Raw genomic sequence first — 23,056 nt, 5'->3', positions numbered from 1 at the left:
TGTGGGCACAAGGCTCACACACCAGAGGCATGAGGCAAATGGATTCAAAAAGAAATGTTTTGACCTGGTACCAAGAAGACAGCTCTTGGAGGTTGGAATACTATCTTAAAAAAAAAAGTCATTCCAGAATTTCAGGAAAAACTAGGATAAAAAAAAATTTAAGGACAATGCTTTCAAGAATTAAGAAAAATAAAAAGCAAAAGAAACCCAGAAGAGTCATACTAATGCATCTAAAGTCTATACCTAACTAAAGGAACGACTCGAAGGTAGTCCTGTGAACTCTCTCCCTTGTGTGTGATTTGTCCCCCATCCCTTAAAAAGTTCTCATGCCTTAGGAAGGTTGGTAAAGTTGAACTCATATATTCTCCTCTGCAATCAATAAAAGCAACAGAAGTGGTCTTGCATCCTAGACATTAGTGCTAGAATTGTAGACTCAGATAGAAATGCAAAAGGTAGGGCTGCTGATAATCTGAAACTGGGAGAGCCAGGAATTCACTGAAGCTGAAATGTTTGAAGCTCAACAGTGAGTTAGCAGTAAGGCAGGCAAGAGTCCAAAAGGACTGCATGGTGTGTCAAAGGGCAGGCAGAAGCAGTGAGTTAGGAATCAGGCAGACACATGGAAGGCAGAGCCTCACAGTTCCCGGAGATTCAGGCAAACACAGGGTCAGAAATCAAGCAGGCAGGCCAAAACCAAGAAGTCATAACTATCACAGAGCAAAGGAAAGCAGATGGCCAAAGCCCCGGACCAGCACACAGGATGGGGAGTTTCACAGAGAGTGAAAGGAAAGGGCAAAATAGGCGAGTAAACAGATTTAGAGACATGTACAGATTTATAATATATTTGTGCCTGTATATGCACAAAACTAGCAAAACTGGAATATTGATTCTAACAAAATAACCCATTTCACACTGAATTCTGAAGCTTTCTGTTACTCTGCAATTGAATGTACTATTTAGTGAATGCAAACATTTTACTTTAGTGTCCATTTTCTCCTTCCTCAAATGAGGAAACTACATAGATACATAGCTCAAATGATCAATGATTTAAAATATTCGTTTGAACAAGTTTTTTGCTGCTCCCTAAGGGATCACTGATATTTTCCAAAACTGAATGACTAAAACCCTTCCAAAGAATTCTTGTACACATTGGGGCCTTGGAGCTTATATAGTTTTAAACTCATTTTGCCATACATCAGTTATTCATTCTGTGATCCATTTATTGTAAGCACTCTTAGAGCAAAAATGACTGTCTAAAATTGTTTTTTGTTGTACCTGCTTTGACTGATACTGAGATTCTTAAAGCTTCCTGCAGTTTTCTAAGCAATTTCCTGCTCTCTCTCTCAAAACTTGGTCTTTTTAAGAGATTTATATACATGTAACAATAATAATTTTTATATTTAATTATTAACTACATTTATGAGTATTATTATAGGTAATCAATGAACATTGAAGTTTCAGACCAAGATAAACAGTTGTGAATCAAGATCTGTAACATGATATACAGATAAAAATTTGAGACTTTTAAAACTTATAAATCATATTGATGAAAAGCTTTCAGCACAAACTTTAGGGTAAAAATTGCGATTGGACAGTTGTCTAATGATGTAAAATACTTGTAGTTTTTCAAATTGGATTTTCAAAGTAAAATCTGTCCCTAAGAGTGGCTCTGATAAAAGGGCAAAACTGCTTCTATGTAGCTCCACATCTCCTGTCTTTTCAGGTTTGTCATCAGATGGAAATATTTTCATAATAAAATTGAAACTGTGAACTCAAAGACAAAAACCGGAATGATTGCAGTCAGATGTGACTAACAGTTGTCATGATCACACAGTTCTGGAATTCTAAATTCCCCACACACACACTTTTGTTCCTCACACTTATACATAGTTCTCAAATGTGTATCTGTATCCATTCAGTTAATGTGAAGAAAAAAATGGCTAAATAGAAATTAATATCATCATGGTTTTTATGGATATGCAAAAAATAAAGTATGTTCCAACCGAAGATATAAAACAAGAAGGACGTACTTGTGCTTTGACCTAAAGAATTTATTTAAATATTTTAAATGTTAGCATAGCATAACAGAAAGTTTCCTAAGCCAGGAATCAGACTGGGGGCCTATTTTCTGCTGTGCCAGCAAGTCGCTATGCCTATTAACCTCTTAAGGTCACCGCTTCCTTATTTTTACTATAACTAAGATTATTTCTTTAACTCTATGTTTCTAAGAAAGATTCCTCTAAGCATTCTAAAGGCTAAAGATTGAAATGCGTTCACCACAAAGGCCATACATTGTCTTTCTCTGGAATTCTTTAGCTATAAATTGAAAAACTCCAGATGGAACAAAGATTTAAATGTAAAATCCTGAAAACATAGGACTAGAAAAAATACATAGTCATATTTTATTATAATCTTGGAGTGAGGAAAACTAAATACTAAGAAACACCATCTTCACTGTATTTGACAAGGAAAATTAACTAGGAAACTTGAAAATCTATTTACACAATTTTCTTCTAATGGAGCACTGTACAGAATAGCTATTCAAAAATACTTGTTGAATAATTAAATGAGTGAATGAATGTAGTGGAATTATACTTAAATTATATAATCAGAGAATTCTATCTAATTATGTAATTTATAATCTGTCTTCATCGCCATCTATATTGTTATTCATAGTATTTTTAAATTAATACAAAAAAGTTATGAAAAGTATAAGCAATATAGAAATTGCCTTCTTTTTCTTCACTGCATAGTTTCCCATCGAACAGAAAAAAATACGATTTACATAGTCTGCTTCTTACTGGTGAATATTTGATTTATTTCTTATTTTTAATCTTCTTAACAAAGATATAATGTTCATCTCTTTGAACTTGAACCAGTATTTGTATAAGATAAATTCTAGGAGGGGAATTTACAGAAATACTTGAGGTGAGAAAGCATACACACACTTAAAATTGTAGTTCATATTACCAATACCATATTACCAAAATGTTGTACCAATTTATACTCAAACCAGAAGTTTATGAGTATATTTGTTTCTCCACATCCTCACAAAGTACTGGTGACACAAGCTTCAAGAACAGTCTGTCTGAGAGGTGAAGAATTGTATCTCCTTATTGTTTAGCCTAAATGTTTCTAACTATTAGTGAAATTGAAAACCTTTTCACTTTTAGTGACATTATAGTGATGTTATGTTTCTTCCAAGAATTTCTAGCTTATGTCTCTTGCCATTTTTCAATTGTGGTGCTTGTACCATATTTATTATTGATTTATAAGACCCCTTTGTAGATGAGGTAAACCAGTCTTTTGTCTGTAATCTGTGTTGCAGTTTTGCTAGCTTATGTTCAACTTCGTTTATGGCATATTACGTCACATTTTGTTGTATAGAATTTTATAATCTTCATGTTGGGGTATTTATTATCTTGTCATGGTTTTTTATGTTTAGAAAAGCTTTCCTCACTCTATGATTACAGTAAAATACAACTATAGATTTTTTCTAGTCCTTCTAGGTTTTCATGATTTTACATTTAAATCTTTCCTCCATCTGGAGTTTTCTAATTTATGTTTAAAGACTTCCAGTGAGAGACAATCTATGGTCTTTATGGTGAACACACTAGAATTTAAGAAAGGTTGAGCATATCAAGGGATCTTGATTTACCTTCCCAAGCACAATGAATTTCCATTCCCAAACACAGCGAAGATGATATTTCTTAGTATTTAAGAAAACTGAAGCAGGTAACATATCTAATATAACAGCAGAATTAATATGTAGTCTAAAAACCCAACAGTAAGGAACAACACAGGAAGAACTTCACCAGTTGGTTGTGAAAGATTAGTTATGCAGTTGGTTAGGAATGACCGTACTGTTGTTGCAGTACTCATGTTGCATTTTTACTACGAATGTAGAGTTGGAAGAGAAAAAATATTGCCTCCCCAATGTTTACTGCTCTTAAAATTCTCAATTCTTTCTCCCATTACCTAACTTAAGAAGAAAAGATAAAAGAGAAATTCTCTGCAACTCTGTATTAGTCTGTTCTCATGCTGCTAATAAAGACATACTAGAGGATGGGTAATTTATAAAGAAAAAGAGGTTTAAAGGACTCACAGTTCCACATAGTTGAGGAGGCCTTACAATCATGGAGGAAGGTAAAGGACAAAGGCACATCTTACATGGTGGCAGGCAAGAGAGTTTGTGCAGAGGAACTGCCCTTTATAAAACCATCAGATTTCATGAGACTTATTCACTACCACGAGAACAATATGGGGGAGACCACTCTCATGATTCAATTTTCTCCAGCTGGCCCCACCCTTGACATGTAGGGAATATTAAAATTCAACGTGAGATTTGGGTGGGGATACAGCAAAACCATATCAAGCATTATGAATTAACATCAAGAAAAGGGAAATTTGGCAGGACTGAAAATCAGCCTGTATGTACTGGTTCATCTTAAGAGGTTGTTAACATATTGAAACTTTTCCTCACAGTTGATAGGAAGCCACTGAAACTCTCATGCTTCTCATAGCCTTGACTGTCCTTCCTTCCCCCAGCATTCTCAGACCGCTCCATGGTACAGACACGAAAGGCCTAATTCTCGTCCCAGCAGAGGCATCCAGGACCTTGCTGCAGGACTATGGCTAGTGTCCTTCTGAAAGGTCAGCACTATGCCCTAATCTCTTTCTTTTGAGTAGCCATTGACTTTGACAACATTCAGAAGTCTCGTAAGTAGTCACCATCTTCACCGTATTTATCACCAGCTACCTCACTTTGGTGTTGGCAAATCTAAGTATCTGCAGCCATGACCGTTCTCATATCTCCCAACTACCACTTCTCTGCCATGCCCCTTAACACTTGCCATCCTACAGCTACAGCTACATGTGCAAGGTAAAGATCATTGATTCCCCCAAGGCTTTGGCCAAAGCTTTGGATCTCCATATGTTACCCAATAGAGGGTAAAATTTAGATGAATTGTGTGGGATAAAAAAGACTTGAAAATGCATGAAGATTTTGGTCTTGCCTGTGACATATGCACTGATTACAAGAGAAAATCAAAGTTCTAGTTTCTTGATCTGTTGTATAGAATTAAAATTAATTTTTGTTACCTTACTTAATCATTTATGTTATTGACTTTTCTGTTCTAGTCCTGCTTTTCTCAGTTTTCAGTATGATTTTGGACATTTTTCTCTACATATTCACTTTCCTACCTAAGACTCCATTTACAACTCTACTCTGTCCTCTCATTAAAATTCAGAGTCCACACCAAGCTTCTACTTTGATTGACTGAGTGATTTTTTCCTGTGCCCATGTTTGGCAGGCGTTTAATAGTAATTAAAGGTTTCCCTAATATGTTCATAGGGCTATCTGATAATCAAGAAGAAGTCACTTTGATTGACAGTCTCTGTCAGGAAAATAGGAAGGCAGGACCTCTTAACAAATTTCCATGAAGAAAAATTCAGTAGATGAAATGTTCCAAATGAATGTCCAGACATATTTAACCTCAAAGCAGAATTATTTGAAAGGCCAATGTGAGCTTTTATTGTCTGGCAACGATATCAAAGTGAAGCCCGGAATATGGATTCTGAGCATCCTAAGGCCTGAAAAAGCCCCTGGGGTTCCCTTTCTCCTACTCATTAGCTGGAACTCTTTGGTGGTGTGAAGGATCAACTAGAAATCTATAGTAATAAAGCTGGTGCTGAGGCTGTCCTGGCAGGTGAGAAATTAAGACAGGAAGTGAATCCTGTGGGCTTTAAAATAATGAGGAGAAATGGCAAAACCAACAGCAGTGGGTAAAGGGCATGAACAACTAAAGAGTCTCCATGGGTCGTCATTGGAAAACATATTATTTCAGTATATATTCTCTTGATTTAGTGCCTGCTGCCTGAGGTCTGTGGTACCACTAAAGCTAATAAATCATTGCTCTGGATGACAGCCTGAGCACCTGTGTTTTATCATACAGCAGGAAACCTTGTAAATTACCAGGAGAAGCAACTAGTGACCATGCAGCAGAGCTATGAGAATCAGTCAAAGCCTCAGTCCATTAAGCCCATTTCATTTTATTTGCAGGTGCATTAAAAGAAATAGGGAGCACTGCAAAAAGATGAGCCCCAGCCTTTTGATTAGTGCATAATGAGAACGACACAGGACTGCTACAGCAGAATCCTAATGGCCTACAGATGGAATATGTCCACAATGGGACCCCACCTGCCTCTGTCTACCCATTGGCTATGTTGCAATTTAGCCTATAAAAGCAATAGGACAACTTCAAGAGAGTGAGTTTGTAGCAGGCACAGAAACCTTGCTTTGTGCTTTTGTGCTTTTGAGCTTTGTTTTGTAGAGAAAGTTGGCTTATGAATTCACTGGATGTGTCAGACTTTTCAAAACTTTTGATTCTATAACTTCCTCTCAAACAAATTGGCCAGGAAAAAATTGTGCTAAAGTGAGATATCCCTTTCTTAGCAAATTTTTCTAAGTGAATAAGCTCACTCTTTTTTCACCCCTGATTTTATTCAAACTTCTCCTATCTGGTTATGAAAACCTGTATTCTTGAGTATTCATTAGAGGTGGAAGTAAAAGGAAGTTTAAGACTAAACGATATGTTTTTGCAACTCACTTTAATGGAGTCTTCAGCCTTGAGATGCACATCCACAAGAGACAACCTCTAACAGTGCTTTTCTCCAAGCACTTCTTGATTTACGGTTTCCTGTCTGTCATTTCATGCAAATCCAATACTCCTAACTTAGGTCAAGATGACATTTAACCATGTAGGGCTAAGTTTCAGATTACCTAGAAATCATTTATCTGAATTGAATATACGCAGTGCTATTCTGAGGTCACACTTATTTACGTGGAAGAATTCTGAATACACCTGCCAGGCTTCCAAATACAAGACCACAGCCCAAATTTTAGCTTGCCAACTTGTAGAAGAGAGGAGAAAGGGAGTTGTGATTATCTCTAATTGTCTGTACTTGTAATAGCCAGATGGCCATAATTCAGCAAAACCAAAAGCTCTCTCTTCCCTGTCATTCCTTTCAAAGCTGTGAGCTGGACAGGGAGGGAAGATAAACATAGATCTTCCCTTCAAACATTCCCTCCCCATTGACTATGGGTAGTAATTCCTGCAAGCACAACTCATAGGAAGATCCCCTCTTTGTGCCTCTCTGTAAGTGACTGTTCAGCCAGTTCTCGATTATTCAGGGAGAAGGCCTGCCACGTTCTGGATAATTTTCATTCTGTGTATCCTTCATACTCTGTCATCGTCTCTTCACATGCTGTCTGCTATTTCTAGTTGTGCCATTGCTGGGGTGACAGAAAGAAGCATCACCCATCAGCAACCCCCTCCCCAGCAGCCGTGCCAACTGCACATCCAGCAGGGTTGCTAGAGTAAGTACTCCATCAAACTTCCACTTCTCAAGGCTGTCAGCCCAAGATGATGTATCTACAAAGGGATTTCAGAGCTTTATAAGCAAATAATGCCTCCTCCAAAGCACATATTAACTGAGCAAAAAATACGCCTTAATTCAGCATGTACATTTGCATATTTACACAGAAGCCCCTGCTGCTTATTTGCCTAAGATAATGAAAGAGCATCCAAGGAACCTTCTCCACTGGAGACTAAGCACATGCAGAAAACATGATGGGTTGATTTAAAGTTTTAATTTCCTCTTTCTGGGGTGAGAAAGAGTCATCATTTGGACTAATTTAGATGACTCACAGTATCTGGAAAAAGAGGGAGTAGCCCAGGGTAGAAACTCTTATAAATCTTCTTTTTTTTTTTTTTTTTTTTTGCAGTGCAGCTGATTTATTTCAGTATGTTCTACCAAATTTTCTTCTGTGTTAAATGAGGTTAATACCTGTAGAAAAACAGTAAAGCCTAAATGATATGAAAAGCTGTGAAGTTCAACAAAGCTTTGTAGCAACATGAAACCCTAACACTGCAAATCAGATTCATAGGACATCTACTCCCAACTTTCACAGAATAAATCATGTGGTTTCTCATAGTCACCCTAGGTTACTACTCCAGAGCAGCATCAAGAAAACTCGTTTCTAGATTTTCCCATCATTAAGAATTTTTCTTTCAGCAAAATATTCTTGAAGGTGATTTTTGTGGTACATCCTAATCAGGCATGTCCCCTTAAATCCTTTTTAGCTTGATAAGCAATAAAAATAATCAGATGTTCAACACTTCCTTTTCTCAGGTAAATTAAGTTTAGCTTTTTATAAACATTAGTCATTGAAATTTTAAAACTATTTATTTGTTTAATTAATGCATTATAATTTCACATTTTTATAGGATAAAATTTGGTGTTTCAATATGTATCTCTGTTGTATAGTGATCCAATCAGGGTGGTGTATCCATTACCTCACACATTTATCCTTTCTTTGTGGTAAGAATACTCAAAGGCTTCTCTTCTAACTATTTTGTAATATACAATATTTTACCATTAATTATAGTCAACCTACTGCTTATTAAAACACCAGAATTTTCCTTCTACCTAAAATTTGTACCTTGTACAAAATTTGTACTTTGTACCTGTTGACCAACCTTTTCCCATCCTACCTTCCCAGTTCCCCTCCTAAGTCTCTGGTAGTAACTGTTCTACTCTGCTTCTAAGATATCAACTTTGTTGTTTCTTTTAAGAGTCCATACAAATAAGATAATATGGTATCTGTCCTTCTCTGTCTGGCTTATTTCACCGATATGAATTGGCTGTGTCCCCATCCAAAATCTCACCTTGAATTGTAATCTCCATAATCCCCATACTCTTCACATGTCAAGAGTGGGACCAGGTAGAGGTAAGTGGATCATGGGGTCGGTTTTCCCCATGCTATTCTCATGATAGTGAGTCGCACGAGATCTGATGGTTTTATGAGTCTGGCATATCCTCTGCTTGCACTCACTCCATCTTGCTGCCCTGTGAAGAGGGTGCCTGCTTCTCCTTTGCCTTCCACCATAATTGTAAGTTTCCTGAGGCCTCCCCAGCAGTGCAGAACTATGAATCAATTAAACCTCTTTCCTTTATAAATTACGCAGTCTTGGGTATTTCTTCACAGCAGTTTGAGAATGGCCTAATTCATTCACTTAACATGATGTCCTCCAGGTTCATCCTTGTTGTCAAAAATTACAGGATTTTATTCTTTTTAGGCCTGAATAGTACAGTATGCCATTGCGTATATATACCACATTTTCTTTATCCATTCATCCATTGATGGACACTTAGGTTCATTCCATATCTTGGCTATTGTAAATAGTGTTGTCATAAACATTTCTTTTGAATATATACCAAATAGGATTGCTGGATCCTATTTCTATTTTTGATATTTTGAGGAATCTCCAGACTGTTTTTCCATAATGACTGTACTAGTTTACAATCCCACCAGCAGTTTATAAATAGTCCCTTTTCTCCACATCCCTTCTAACACTTGTTTAATTTTGTCCTTTTGATCAAAGCTATTCTAACTGGAGGGAGGTGGCATCTCATTGTAGTTTTGATTCACATTTCTCTGATGATTAACAATGTTAAGCATTTTTATATGTCTATTGGCCATTTGTATGTCTTCTTTTGAGAAATATCTATTAAGGTATTTTACCGTTTTTAAACCGGTTTTTTTTTTTTTTTTTTTTTTTTGCTTTTTACTATTGTGTTGTTCAAATTTCTTATATATTCTGGATCTTGACACCTTGTCAGACATGTAGTTTACAAATATTGTCTTCCATTCTGCAGGCTGCCTCTTACTGTATTAATAGTTTTCTTTGTTGTGCAGAAGCTCTTTTAGTTTGATGTAATGCCATTTGTCTATTTTTGCTTTTATTGTCTGTGCTTTTGAAGGCTCATTTTTAAAGATTCTTGCCCAGCCCAATGACGTGAAGCATTTCCCCTACGTTTTCTTCTAATATTTTTATGGTTTGGGGTTTTATATTTAAGTCTTTAATTGATTTTGAGGTAATTTTGGTATATGGTGAGAAGTAGGGGGTCTAGTCTCATTTATCTGTATGTGGCTATCCAACTTTCCCAGTATCATATATTGAAGAGACTGTCTCTTCCCCAATGTGTGTTCTTGGTCCCTTTGTCAAAAATTAGTTGGGTGTCAGTGCTTGAATTTATTTCTGGGCTCTCTATTCTGTTTCACTGGTCTATGTATCTGTTTCTATGCCAGTACCATGCTATTTTTATTACTATAGCTTTGTAGTATATTTTGCAATCAGCTAGTGAAATGCCTCCAGTTTTGTTCTTTTTGCTCAGCATTGGTTTGACTATTCAGGGTCTTTGGGGTTCCATATAAATTTTAGTATTGCTTTTTTCTATTTCTGTAAAGAATGCCAGGCTGGGTGTGGTGGCTCACGCCTGTAATCCCAGCACTTTGGGAGGCCAAAGTGGGAGGATCACGAGGTCAGGAGATTGAGACTATCCTGGCTAACACAGTGGAACCCTGTGCCTACTAAAAAATACAAAAAATTAGCCAGGCATAGTGGTAGGCACCTGTAGTCCCAGCTACTCGGGAGGCTGAGGCAGGAGAATGGCATGAACCCGGGAGGCAGAGCTTGCAGTGAGCTGAGATGGCACCACTGTACTCCAGCCTGGTTGACAGCACGAGACTTCATCAAAAAAAAAGAAAAAAAAAGAATGCCAATACTGTTTTGATAGAGATTGCATTAAATCTATATATTGCTTTGTGTAGTATGGTCATTTTGACAATATTAATGTTTCCAGTCCATAAACATGGAATATCTTTTCCTTTATGTGTATCCTTTTTAATTTCTTTCAGTTTTCCTTGCAGTAATTTTTTTCACCTCCTTTATTCCTAGGTATCTTATTTTTTTTGTAATGACTGTAAATGGAATTTTTTTCTTAATGTTTTTCAGATACTTCACTATTAACATATAGAAATGCTACTGATTTTTGTATGTTGATTTTGTATCCTGCAACTTTACTGAACTTACTAGTTCTAACAGTTTTTTGGTGGCGTCTTTAGGGTTTTCTATATATAAGTTCCTGTCATCTGCAAACAAGGACAATCTGACTTCCAAACTGGAAGCTTTTTGTTTCTTTATTTTGCCTAATTGCTCTGGCTAGGACTTCAAGTACTACGCTGAATAAAGTGGTGAAAATGAGGTGATCTTAGAGGACAAATTTTCAGCTTTTCCTCACTCAGTATGATGTTAGCTGTAGGTCTGTCATATATAGCCTTTATTGTGTTGAGGTACATACCTACAACACGTTTGTTGAGAGTTTTTATCATGAAGGGATGTAGAATTCTGTCAAATGTTTTTTCTGCATCTGTTAAAATTATCACATAGCTTTTGTCTTTCTGTTAATGTGGTATATCACATTTATTGATTTGCATGTTAGACTATCCTTGCACCTGCAGAATGAATATTATCTGATTATAGTGAATGATCTTTTAAATGTGCTGTTGAATTCAGTTTGCTAATATCTTGCTGGGAATTTTTGCATCTGTGTTCATCAGGGATAGCAAAGAGAAAGCCATCAAGATTAGAAAGAGAGAACTAAAACTGATGTTTATTTGCAAAGTAAATAATTATCAATGTAAAAAATAAAAAGAATTTAAAGAAAACTTCTAGAATAAATAAATTTAGCAAGGTAAGGATATGAGGTCAAAATACAAAAAGTCAACTGTTTTTCTGTATACTAGCACCAGACAATTGAAAAGAGCAATTTAAAAATCAATGCCATTTACAAGAGTTCAAAAATCAAGACATTGTAGTATTAAAATAATGAACAAATAGGTGAATGGAACAGAATGGAAGTATTCAGAAATAGACCCACATATATAGCATCAATATATTTTAGACAAAAACCTAAGACAAAACAATTGAGAAAGGAGAGTCCTTTCAACAGACAGCACTGGAATAACTGTATAAATGTATTTTAAAAAATAAAAAGAATCTTGACTCCTTCATCACACCATACACAAAATTATTTTGAAATACATTATACAGACCTGAACTTAAAGCTAAAAGTCTAAATGTCTTAGAATATAAATACAGAATATTTATATTAGTTGAGGTAAGAAAAGATTTCTTAGGGGACAAAAAAAGTACTAACCATAAAGTACTAACTTCATCAAAATTTAAAAGTCATCAAAAGACACCCCTGGGAAAATGAAAAAGCAAGCCACAGACTGGGCAACAATTTTGCAGTGATCTTATCTGACAAAGGACTTATATCCCAAATATGTAAAGCGCTCAACAATAAGAAGACAACCCATTTTTAAAATGGGTAAGTTTTGAATACACACTTTGCCAGGAAGATAGAGTGGCCAATAAGCACACAAAAGGACCTTCAACATCATTAGTCATAAGAGAACTGCAAAAATCAGAATAAAGTACCACTTCACACTCACTACAATGTTAACATTTTAAAATGTTTTCATGAATTGATAGCAGAAACGTAGAATGATACAACCACATTGGAAAACTGTTTGGCAGTGTCTTAAACATATACTTAACCTGTGGTCTAACAATTCCATTGCTAGGTATTTACCAAAAAGAAATGAAAACATTTCTTTGTGTCCACACAAAGACTTATGCAAACATGTTCACAGCAGCTATACAAATGATAGCCAAAAGTGAAAACCATCACATAAGCTATCAACAGGAAAAAATGAATAAGCAAAATGTTATATATCATATAATAGAATATAAAACAGTAATCTTTTAAAACAAAATACTAGTATTGCAACAACACAAATGAACGTCAAAAACATTATGCTTGGACATAGATACAAAAATATATAATCAATTATTACATCATACAAATAAAATTAGAGAACATTCGAAATGTTCTAATCTATAATACTAGAAACCAGAGCAGTGGTTGCCTATCAAGGGGTAGAGATTAATAGGAAAGGGCCTCTATAGAGCTTTCTGAGCTGGTGAAGATGTTCTATACCTTATTTGGGTAGTTGGTCATATGAACAAATGTTGGTCACATTTGTCTAAACTCATTCACCTGCAGCTTTAGGATTTGTGCGTTTGCTATATGTAGTTCTTACCCCAAGAAAAAAGAAGAGAAAAATGAAAGAAAAATAATCACATGGAAAATACTGAATATTAATTCTATATTGTCCATACCTCAAAACATAAAGTATCATCTAATTGCAAACTAATAATCTACGTAAGTACTCACTGAACACTTGCTATGTGCTAGGAACCTTGTTGGTGGTGTGTGTGTGTGCGTTTTAAGAGACAGGGTCTCGCTCTGTTACCCAGGCTAGAGTGCAGTAGCATGATCATGGCTTACTGCAATCAAACTCCTGGTCTCAAGAAATCTTCCCACCTCAGCATCCTGAGTAACTAGGACTACAGGAGCATGCCACTGTAGCCAGCTAATTTATTTTTTAAAATCGTTTTGTAAAGACAGGATCTCAGTATGTTGCTTAGGCTGGTCTTGAACTCCTAGCCTCAAGCAATCCTCCCACCTCAGCCTCCCAGAGTGCTAGTATTACAGGCATAAGCCATAGCACCTGGTCACTAGGAACCTTTTTGAATGAGCACAGTTAATGGATTTTTCTCATTTTATCATCAGGGTAACCTATGAGGGTACATTTTATTATCATCACCACACTTTACAGATGAGGAAACTGAGGCCTGAAGACAGTAAATAATTCACTTAGGATGACAGAACTAATACGTAAAAACCTATACCTGACTGTCTAACTATAGAAACTAGGCTCTTAAACAACATGGATCATCGGAAAAGCACTTGTTTGGGCTTAGGAAGGCTTCAATACCTATGCTTGAATTGATGAGAAATGTTGATGGGAAAAAGATATATTGTATCTAAGAGGTGAAGGATTTAAGAGAAACAGAATGTCTTAGGTTAGTGAATTCAAGGTAACATTAGTCGTGATGATAATGATAGCTAAAATTTATTGAGCACTAACTATATATCAGACATTTTCCAAGCACTTAATGAATTTTAATCATTAATGCCTCACAATGGTCCTATTAAGTAGGTCTGATTATTCTCATTTTTATAGATGAGGAAACTGAGGCAGAGAGTTTTAGTCATTTGATAGACATACACAGCAAGTAAGTGATAGAAATCAGAAAGACATTGGGGAACAGACAAAATAAGATAAGAAATCTGCACGGTATTTATATTCCTGCAAACTGAAAGATGATATAATACTTCCCAAGAACACAGTTGAAATTAGCTGTAAGAATGTCATAATGAGAAAAGCCACAAGCAAAGTGAGCAGAGAGTAATCAGAGACAGAGCTACCCTTGTTTCAGCTATAGCTACCTTAAGAAAAAGACCTAAGAAGGTGGCTGGAAGGGGTTTGTGCATTGGATAAAGAAGACTTCCACAACAGACGGTCTCAAGTTGTACACTGTGATTGAATTCTCTCTGACAGAACTTCTTGGGTACCATGGTCACATCATAGGTCAGACTGACATGGTCTTAGGCTTTAACAGAAATAAACTAGACATTTGTGAATTTACATAACTTCACTTGTTCTATGGACAGCTACTGCATAAAGTGAAACCCCAGATTAAGGGAAGAGTGAAAAGCACATTCTCCCCATGTTGCGGCTGGCAGTTTTGGCATACTGCTGCCATGACTCTCTCCCTGGCCTTGCAGCCATCAGAGAAACTTGAGACCACTCAATGCAGTAAAGATAGGTAGATGGGAACAAATAAGAACACGAGGTTGTCTTTTATTATGAAACTATCAAATAATCCCAATCAAATACAACATTTTGAATCAAAAAAGCAAATGCTATGAAAATGGGCCTTAGGTGCGGATGCAAAATAGGTCATCTTCTCCAACCCAGCTTAGCTGTACCTCCTTCCTTGCTGGGATGAACTGTATTACATCTCTGAGGGCTGATATTCACCAGGAAGCTTGGCAGCAAATGAGCCAAGTCCAAAGTGACTCCTAATAGCTCAGCAGAAAGACAGATGAACGTCAAGCCTTTCACTTACCCCCTATGCTAGGCTGCGGGCTGAGGAAGAGAGATCAGCTCGGTAGGCAGATGGAAGAATTGCAACCTTTCTCAGCTTTCCCACTTCAAGAATACTGGGTGTATGTCACAATTTTCAAATATATATATACTAACAGAGAAATGAGAAGCTGGAAAATCATATCCAGAGGTAAATATTTAAATTTTTAATAGGCTAACTATAAGCATATGCTATAGGAACAGAATTGAAGAAACATCTGGGGCAGGCATTTTTTATCTTTATTGGGAAATTTGGCAGACTATTTTTTACCAAGTTGGGGAAAAAAACAGTATGAAATGATGGTTTTTAGTATACTAGTTTTTATTTGTATTTCTAAAATACATAGAAATTCATGTCTTGAAAATGCACTCAATAACAACAGTGATTAGGAAAATACAGTGTATTTTGCTCTGATCATTGCAAGGATGAACAAATACTACCGCAATTATCTTTTAACCACTAGAGATCCCTGATACAACCAGGTACATCTTTAATATAAAACATATGAGTGTTTTCTCTGTAAAATGCCTGTACATATATATAATGTGACACTGGAGGTGGCATGGCAATTAAGGGCATAATTGCTGTAATTACTGATGGAATTACTCATATTCCTCTATGCTACTTTTTCTAATTATCTTGGTTTAATGAAAATGTGTATTTTTGCATTGAACAGGATGTGGCCATCATTTGGCTGCCTGCCTGGGATGATGTACAGTGTCTGTCCCTTGAATGAACATAGTGCAGAGAGGTCACCACTTGTTTGCAGGAAGAAGAGGTTTCTGGGACACAACAGGCAATTTAAATGCATGTCATGAACATCCTACAAAAGCTCACAGATAGGTTTCATTGGAAGAAATATAACAGTAGGGGGGACATTATCCTAGAAGGAGCCCAATAGCTTTACAGTCTTCAGGCTTTAATGAGAATGACTTGTAAAAATAGTACAAAGGTTTCATACTGTTTGTCCATTCTTCTTCTAGTCTCTAACTCAAAAACAGATTCAAACAGTACCATTTTTCCTGATTTTGTTACACTCTTTATCACAAGAATGAGGCTTAAAAAACTGGTGTTTTAAACTTGCTGAAAATTGCAAGACTTCTGGAAGTACGTTCTCTCTCTCTCTCTCTCTCTCTCTCTCTTCCCCTGCCTTCCCTCTCTATCTCTTTTACTTCATATATTTTAAATATCTTGGAAACTTAATTGGCTGGCTATACTATTTATTTATTTATTTATCAGCCTGCTGGACAGAAGTTAGATAATCATTCAACAAAGATTATAAAGTCACTCAAAACATATATCTGATATATGCAAAAAGCACTTTGTAAATTCAGATAATTATTGGCATCACAGGCATCACTAAGTAGAAGAGGTATAGTATTTACGTTCTTACTGTGAAAATCACATAGAAGGAAAAGATAAATAAAGTTGAGGAAATTATCTTGACTCAATCACAACAAATCTTAAGATATACTTTCAGGGCCTGTATTAATTTCCTATTGTTGTTTTTAACAAATAACCATAAATTTGCTGACTTAAAACATTAGAAGTTTAGTAGCTTACAGTTCCAGGGGTCAGAAGTCTAAAGTAGGTCAGTCAGTAGGGCCATGTTCCTTCTAGAGGCATTCTTTTTTTTTTTTTTTAAGTTTTAGTTTAGATTTGGGGGTACATGTGAAGCTTTGTTACATATGTAAATGTGACACAGGGATTTGTTATATATATTATTTCATCACCCAGGTATTAAGCCTAGTACCCAATAGTTATCTTTGCTGCTCTTCTTCCTACTCCCACCCTCGCTGCTCAAGTGTACCCCAGTTTCTGTTGTTTCCTTCTGTGTGTTCCTATGTTCTTACCGTTTAGCTCCCACTTATAAGTGAGAACATGCAGTATTTGGTTTCCTGTTTCTGCATTTGTTTTCTTTTCCTACACAATATTTATTTATTATGTTTTTAAATTACACTTAAAGTTCTAGGGTACATGTGCACAACATGCAGGTTTGTTACATATGTATACATGTGCCATGTTGGTGTGCTGTACCCATTAACTTGTCATTTACATTAGGTATATCTCCTAATGCTATCCCTCTCCTCTCTCTCCACCCCACAACAGTCCCCAGTGTGTGATGTTCCCCTTTCTGTGTCCAAGTGTTCTCATTGTTCAATTCCCACCTATGAGTGAGAACATGCGGTATTTGGTTTTCTGTCCTTGCAATAGTTTGCTGAGAATGATGGTTTCTAGCTTCATCCATGTCCCTACAAAGGACACGAACTCATCCTTTTTGATGGCTGCATAGTATTCCATGGTGTATATATGCCACATTTTCTTAATCCAGTCTATCATTGTTGGACATTTGGGTTGGTTCCAAGTCTTTGCTATTGTGAGTAGTGCTACAATAAACATATGTGTGCCTGTGTCTTTACAGCAGCATGATTTATAATCCTTTGGGTATATACCCAGTAATGGGATGGCTGGGTCAAATGGTATTTCTAGTTCTAGATCCTAGAGGAATTGCCACACTGTCTTCCATATTGGTTGAACTAGTTTACAGTCCCACCAACAGTGTAAAAGTGTTCCTATTTCTCCACATCCTCTCCAGCACCTGTTGTTTCCTGATGTTTTAAAGATTGGCATTCTAACTGGTGTGGGATGGTATCTCATTGTGGTTTTGATTTGTATTTCTCTGATGGTCAGTGATGATGAGCATTTTTTCATGTGTCTGTTGGCTGCATAAATGTCTTCTTTTGAGAAATGTCTGTTCATATCCTTTGCCCACTTGTTGGTGGGGTTGTTTTTTTCTTGTAAATTTGTTTCAGTTCTTTGTAGGTTCTGGATATTAGCCCTTTGTCAGATGAGGAGATTGCGAAAATTTTCTCCCATTCTGAAGGTTGCCTGTTCACTCTGATGGTAGTTTCTTTGGCTGTGCAGAGGCTCTTTAGTTTAATTAGATCCCATTTGTCAATTTTGGCTTTTGTTGCCATTGCTTTTGGTGTTTTAGACATGAAATCTTTGCCCATGCCTATGGCCTGAATGGTATTGCCTAGGTTTTCTTCTAGGGTTTTTATGGTTTTAGGTCTAATATTTAAGTCTTTAATCCATCTTGAATTAATTTTTGTATAAAGTGTGAGGAAGGGATCCAGTTTCAACTTTCTACTTATGGCTAGCCAGTTTTCCCAGCACCATTTGTTAAACAGGGACTCCTTTACCCACTTCTTGTTTTTGTCAGGTTTGTCAAAGATCAGATAGTTGTAGATGTGTGGTATTATTTCTGAGGGCTCTGTTCTGTTCCATTGGTCTATATCTCTGTTTTGGTACCAGTACCATGCTGTTTTTGTTACTGTAGCCTTGTAGTATAGTTTGAAGTCAGGTAGCATGATGCCTCCAGCTTTGTTCTTTTGGCTTAGGATTGTCTTGGCAATGTGGGCTCTTTTTTGTTTCCATATGAGCTTTAAAGTAGTTTTTTCCAATTCTGTGAAGAAAGTCATTGGTAGCTTGATGGGGATGGCATTAAATCTATAAATTACCTTGGGCAGTATGGCCATTTTCACAATATTGATTCTTCCTATGCATGAGCATGGAATGTTCTTCCATTTATTTGTAAGTTGTTTTATTTCGTTGAGCAGTGGTTTGTAGTTCTCCTTGAAGAGGTCCTTCACATCCCTTGTAAGTTCTTTCTAGAGTACTTTTCATTGTTTACAATCTCCCCTTTCTCTCCAGGAGAGGATTGAGTCTATCTTAAACTTTCCCTTTTTTTCATTTAATGCAGAGTTAATAATAAACTAAGCAAAGTTAAGCCAGAAATACAGACTCCTTGGGGGCATCCACTGTTATCTTATATATTTTTGTTCTTAGTGTATCCTTTTATACCCTAAAAGGCATTTGTATATGGGTCCGGTATGAAATAAGGAGACAGAGTTCCACAATAGGAAAGGAGTTACTGAGCAGGAGCATAATGTTTCTTGACAGATCCACACCAACCTGCAGCCCCTTAGCCATTGGTCCAATCTACCCAATAACCATGTGGAGTTAAATACATCATCCTGGATCACAAAGTAACTGACAAATCATGAGGAATCAAAAGAGTCATCAACTAACTGGATAGTAGTCCAGATAAATTTTAATTAATTAATTAAAGGGAAGGGAAAAATAATAATATACAGAGAGTGCCCTTTGTCTCTTCTCTGTTTTAAGCCAATCTGACAAGATCAAGTAATAAATCATCTTTATTTTTACATCACATATTTTAAACACCTTGGAAATTTAATTGTCAAACTATACTGCTTATTCATTCATTTCTCAGCCTGCTGGTAAAGTTACATAAAAAATTTAACTGAGAACCATTATAATCTAAACAGTCTGGCAATGAGTATGAATTTTGTACACATCCCTAAGATGCAACTTATATCACATTCTTTTATTTCTCTAAATTTATTCAGAAAGCAGTTATTGAGTACCTACTATGTGCCAGACACTGTGCTAAAGACAAAGCATGATTAAAAAGAAAATCCTTACTCTCATGGAGAGCTAACATTCTGGTGAGAAATATAGACAACACACATAAGTAAATAAAATATATCATATGATATGATATATATATGATAGGGTTGTGCTCCAAGAAGAAACACAAAGCAGGAAAGGGGATGAAAATTATTGGAGGTGTGAGATTAAATTCGGGACAGGGTGGCCAGGGAAGGTCTCAACTGCAAAGGTGACTTTTAGTTAAGATGGGAAGGAAGTAAGATTAGCCATTCAAATAACTGGAAGAGGAGCATTCCATACTGAAAGGACAGCAAGTTCCAAAGCCCTGGGATTGCAAGCAGAAATAAAAGGACGGGTGTAGCGGGAACTGAAACAAAAAGTGGATGAGAGTAGTAGTAATAAAATCAGGGAAAATGAGGAGCCAGTTGCCATAGGGTTTGTAGATCACAGTTAAGACATTGGCTTTTCCTCTGAGTGAAATAGGAAGGCACTAAAGTATTCTGAACAGAAGGGTGACATAGTCTACCTGTGCTTAACAGAGCAGTCTGGCTGCTACACTGAGAATAGACAAAAGGAAGTTAAGTGCAGAAGCAGGGGACCAGTCCAAAGGGTACCGGAATAATTCAGAAATGATGTGACTTGGATCAGGTTGGTGTCCTTGGGAACTAGGAGGAATGGTCAAATTCTGATAGAGGAGAGTCAGGAGGATTTGCTGAAAATTCAGATATGGAGTGTGAGGGAAAGAGAGGAATTGAGGTTCTGGGCTACACAAGGGGGAAAATGAAGTTGCCATAACTGAAGTGGAAAAGACTATAACAGGAACTGATTTGAGGGAAAAGTCAAGTCCAATCTGGGACATGTTTAGCTTGAAATGCCTATTAGGCAGCCAACTAAAGATGTCAAGAAGACAGTTGGATATACGGTTTGGACATATTCAGCTGCAGGCTCCTCCCTGGCTGGCTGGCCGGCCAGTAATCCAATCTCAGTCATTGAATGCTACAATCACAGGTTTACATTATTCCAGAAAACTAGGAAGGGACCAAGTCCCTTAGTCCATGATGATTCTAAACATTGCAGTTGTTTCTTCTCCTTCGTGCTGCCATCAAGAACTGCTTCTCTGGCCATCAAACTTGAGGCCTCTCAAATGACAGGGCAGGTCAAAAGAGGCCTCAAACTTGTCCACAGAGAGACACGTGTGGTCTTTAGGCCACAATGTTTCCAGTTATTAAGGACACAGGCCCAGACCACCATATTGAGGTCACTCATTTTTTTACGTTAGTAAGTTATTTAACTTGCCTGTGGCCTCTTCTCTGTAAAATTATTATGATACAGCAATACCGGAATCTACCATGAAGGACTGTTGTGAGCATTAAATGTGTTAATACTCATAAAACACCCAAAATGCAGACTTGGCACCTGTGTAATAAAGAATCACTCTCACCCTCACCATTATTATTGCAAGAATCTGTAGCAGGGCCTGGAACACAAGTACAGTTACAAATCCACAGCCGTGTTCTTCATCTCAGGGACTTTCAACATTTTCCACCCCTGTTACCCCAAAACTTGTCCACTTTTGCCTCCGAATTATAAACTTTCTTCTACCTGCCTCCCTGTCAAAGATTCTGAAGCAAAAAAAATTTCTAGTGTGGGAGAAGGGAAATTGGGGCCCTTCAAAATTCTTTGAGACTTTTTTCCACAGGATAAGAATGGGGAAAGAAGATACTAGTACTAGTTAATGATTTTTAAATAGCCTATCCTTTATACTGTGACTATGTACATCCTTCAATATGCTTTCCATTAGGACTATTCAAGGTCTATTCAAGTCTGTCAGCTTACTTGATTGTATCTTGATCAAGAAACAAAAAGATTCAGAAAGCTCAGATGGCATGTAGGCAAGCCCTTACCCAATAGCAAAATGTCTTTAGGTTAGACGATTGCACAGAAAACATGACACACAGATTTGAAGCCAAGCCTCCAGGCCTTCCTTTTGGGGCTGCTTTACCTTATCCCAAGCTCTCTCCCCCAAGTAGAGAGATGAAAATGATTTGTATTTAACCCATCACATGTTTGAATGCAAATGAGTGCTTCAGAACTTTACATAGCACATAAATACGGAATAATGCTTTTGGTATATTTCCAGTTAAACAGCAAGTTCTCATTTGCAACAAAATATATTTTACTAACCAAACAATCTGACCAAAAGCCAACAATTTGATCAATGCAGTGTATTTATCTATTGTCTGTGAAAGCAAATATCCTCCTTTTTCTTTAACTTTATGTTCAAGACCAGTGTTAGAAATCTTTACTCATCATCAAGAATGTTCTTTTTCTCTCATCTTAAAAGTAAAGTTTACTTCAATAATAGCCTTAAAAGATAGTTGTACATTTTAGCTGAAAAACACTGGATCTTTAAATTTAAAAAATCTTTCATTTAGCTTCTTCCCAAACAAGATTTCTTATAGTACTCAACGAACTTGTGAAATATTTCAGTCATATATAAGCTTTCACTGATTCCAGGCAACAGTATTTTGACAAACAAGTTTAGCATTGAAACGAACAGTAGCAATTCCACAGAAAGAAGTTCTCTCTTTTTCATTTTAATAACATTTCTGCACGCATTCCAAAGCGATAGGGTTCCTGTTATTCTGGATACAATGCTCATTACTCATGTCTGCTGGGACATTATTGGATGTATACTTTGGAATAAAGAGGGCTTTTACAATGTCTAATATGATGTCCTTTGCAATCTGTTATTAGCCTGTGCAATGCCTTGCCAGTTAATCATCCCATTATAGATTCAGAAAATCTGACAACCCAGAGGGATTGAAATGCAGTGTGCTACAAGATTAGAAATAGCTGTATGAAAATGAAGTAAGGATAACAAATGTTGTAGATTAGTCCATAAAATAAAGGCTTCAAAAGATTTTTGTTCTGGAGATCTCTCAATACTTTTACTGGAAAAGAAACAAGAGCAATGGATAAATAGAAAGACAAGAAAGCCTTGGACTTGACCACAGGTAAGGAATAAAATAAAAGCAGTTTATTCAGGGTTTGCTGAAACCTACCCAACATAATTAAAAATAAAATTAATATATACATCAGCTCTCTATGTACCCGCCCTGTCATTTGAGAGCAGAAGAGTCCGATGCGTTTCATCAGTCATCCCCAGAACTGCACAGCGCCATTCATCTCACCACTTGTTTATGTGTTATGGTTAGTGCCCTTGCTTCTGCGTACTTTGCTGCCATCTCCAGGAAACTGTGATGACAAGAATAGCCAAACCTGGAGGGTTATCGTAGCCCTAGAAAAAGTCTTGTAGGTGACTTTCTGTATTAGGAAACCCGGTATTAGAGAATATATTTTGTAAAATCAAAATATTTGCAAGTATCAATGGTTATTAGAGCACATATAGAATGTCTATTGGTTATTTATTGAGAAATGAGTCACACTAAAATGAGAGTTTCATAAGCAAAATGGCAAATTCAGAAGAAAGCCTATGAAAATTGCACTTCTACTTCATACACTGTTAAAGAGAGTAGAAAAATAGTTTGTCATGAACGTCATTATTGCTATAACAATCCAAAGAATTAATGGTGAATTGGTCTGTATAGAGTATA

General features: G+C 36.6%; 1 long non-coding RNA gene across 1 annotated transcript in view; it reads right to left on the bottom strand.

The window, feature by feature from the left end:
• Nucleotides 1–22,623, bottom strand: part of LOC140712101 (uncharacterized) — an 89,224-nt gene extending 66,601 nt beyond the window's left edge. Inside the window, exon 1 of the long non-coding RNA XR_012093551.1 lies at nt 22,537–22,623. This is a non-coding gene — a long non-coding RNA (uncharacterized lncRNA). The remainder of the gene's footprint in view (nt 1–22,536) is intronic.
• Between the last annotated feature and the right edge of the window lie 433 nt (nt 22,624–23,056).

This window comes from Chlorocebus sabaeus, chromosome 7 (genome assembly GCF_047675955.1).
Source record: "Chlorocebus sabaeus isolate Y175 chromosome 7, mChlSab1.0.hap1, whole genome shotgun sequence".
In the NCBI taxonomy this organism is placed as follows: Eukaryota; Metazoa; Chordata; class Mammalia; order Primates; family Cercopithecidae; genus Chlorocebus; species Chlorocebus sabaeus.
This window is presented reverse-complemented; position numbering and strand designations above follow the sequence as displayed.